This window comes from Triticum aestivum, chromosome 4A (assembly GCF_018294505.1).
Source record: "Triticum aestivum cultivar Chinese Spring chromosome 4A, IWGSC CS RefSeq v2.1, whole genome shotgun sequence".
Classification (NCBI taxonomy): Eukaryota; Viridiplantae; Streptophyta; class Magnoliopsida; order Poales; family Poaceae; genus Triticum; species Triticum aestivum.
Genome location: NC_057803.1, coordinates 391,523,064 through 391,525,738, shown reverse-complemented (window position 1 = coordinate 391,525,738; position 2,675 = coordinate 391,523,064).

Genomic DNA, 2,675 nt, shown 5'->3' with positions numbered 1-2,675 from the left:
ATTTAACATCAGGAAGCTGTGTTCAGAGCACGAAAACAACATGCTACAGGAACATATCATGGCAAAGCAAGGCATTGTATGAAGCTACTCAAAGCATACAACAAAAGTCCCTTACTGACCATAAGCCAAAAGGGATCAGAAAATACAATGGCATCCATGTGAACATTGCAATTATCGTTAACAGATTCAGACTTGGTGAAAAACTGGAACATGGCAAAACAGATATCAAGTAGGCATGTTTATGAGCTCGATGCACTCACCACAAGGCATTGCATGATAAACTAAACATACACCCAGCAAGTAGACATGGCATAGAATCTAGACATGGCAAGAACAACAGCATAGCATGCACGGATCAATAACAACAAGCTCGATTGACTCAAGCTAGGGTGCTCCATAAATGCAAAAAAATACATGGATGGATAGAGCACCACAATATCTACAAAACATCCTTACTGATCATGCTCAAAATAGGCACGGATCACTTGGTAGCAACATGAACACATGGCATAAAAATTACAGCAGGAAAAGGACTTAGTGAAATTCTAAGTCCCTGAAATCAGCAACATTAAGTAAGCTACTTTGCATGCTTGTGCTAGTCACAACAGAGATCACAAAAATACATGTCATACACCCCTGTAAAGATATCATGGCATACTTAAAAACACATGTAGAGCTCAAGTTCGTAGGAGGCATACATCAATCATGGCAAAAATGACAAAAGTGCATTTGCTTCTAATAATTTGACACTAACATCACATAGCCCTCTTCCAACAGCATTTAGGGCATCAAGATGAGCTCAAATGAAAATGATGCAATGAGATAAAATGGAGTACTCATCGAGACGAACAATTGATATGCTACACGCATGAATCGGAGCAACGGTGATGAAGTTATGATGCGCCAAAGTATGCATAAAATATCTGGGATAGGGCACATTAGGTCAACCGATGTGGATCTAGATCTGGATCCAGATCTCGCCGGAGCACTGTAGCAGTTTGCCGGAGATGGAGTTCGTCGCCGGACTTGGGCCGGACCTTTGCCGGAGAGGGAGGTCGTGGGCCGGAGCTCACCGGCATCGGGTGCGAGCGGCGAGGGGCGGCGAGGTGGCGGTGGCCTCGGGCGGATCCGGCGCGGGCGGCTGGCCAGAGTCGCGGAGCTCGGCGTCGCCGACGACGAGGTAGCGCAGGGCGGCGCCGGCGGACTTGGGCGGCGCGGCAAGGGAAGAAGAAGGTGGCCCGCACGGGACGACTCGGCCCGGTCAGACAGCGGGAGGGCCGGAGACGGGCTGCGGTGGGCCTCGGTTGGGAAGGCGGCCGGATCACCACGTGTCAGCGCGCTATTGGCACGGGGCGGCAGCGGCTGCGGTGTACGGCGCGGAGGACATGTCCGGCTCGTGACGGGGGAAATTGCTAGGGTTTAGGGGGGAGGAGACCCGGGATTTCGTGGAGGGATCTATTTATAGAGGTAGAGGGAGCTAGGAGGCTCCAAATGAGGTGTGGTTTGCAGCCACGCGATCGTGATCGAACGGCCTAAGTGATGGAGGAGGTTTAGGTGGGTTTTGGGGAACTTTGGAGGGGTGTTGGGCTGCAACACACACGAGGCCTTTTCGGTCCCTCGGTTAACCGTTGGAGTATCAAACGAAGTCCAAATGGCATGAAACTTGACAGGCGGTCTACCGGTAGTAACCCAAGGCTGCATGGCAAGTCTCGGTGCAATCCGAAAACGTTTAACCCCCACACACGAAAAGAGGTAGAAAGGGACACCGGAGGACATAGGAGCGCCGGAATGCAAAACGGACAACGGGGAAAATGCTCGGATGCATGAGACGAACATGTATGCAAATGCGATGCACATCATGACATGATATGAGATGCATGACAAAGACAAAAGCACACGGAGAAAAAACCCCGACAACGAGGAAATATCATAAGTTAGTGCCGGAAATGGCAAGAGTTGGAATACAATTATGGCAAGTTACATACGGGGTGTTACAAATAACTAGTAGTGGCATGGCCAATTCCCCTATCCACCGACACATTTGGATGAACAAACTGCAAGTTATTTGCCGATGAATAAAAAGTTGAAACACTTTGTTGCATCATATTGGAAGTTCCTACATGGGGTATCTCAACTTGATTAACTGAACTCATCGTGTTGTTCATCGTCATATAGATTTGTGGGGTTGCCGATGCATGGGAGTTGGGATACATATGTTGCATGTTGCTGAAATTATATGAAGTTGAAGGATGAAGATTATTCTGAATCGGCTGTTGCACATAATTAGATATATTATTGATAAAACTAGGGCTAGCCGATACATTATGCTCATTAGACGATCTAGCAACAACATATGCATTATTTGCATCTACATAAGTGAAGTGGGTATTCATATTACCTTTGTAGAAGTCAAACCCTAGATGAGATCTCTTCGTAGCAAGAACGGGCCGGAGACCGTTCAACGCTTCGTCCCCTGCGGAGTTGCCAAAAAGTGTGTTCGCACATGAACACGTCACCGTGTACCTCCAATGCTGGGGGTTATGCACCGCAGCACCGTGTACCCGTCCGGAAGCGCAGTACGCAAGCAATCCGGCGGGTGCTTTTCAGGACCCAAAACCCCATGCGCCCGGGAGGGACCCTGTTTGGACGTGCGGCGGCTATGGGCTGCCCTAGGT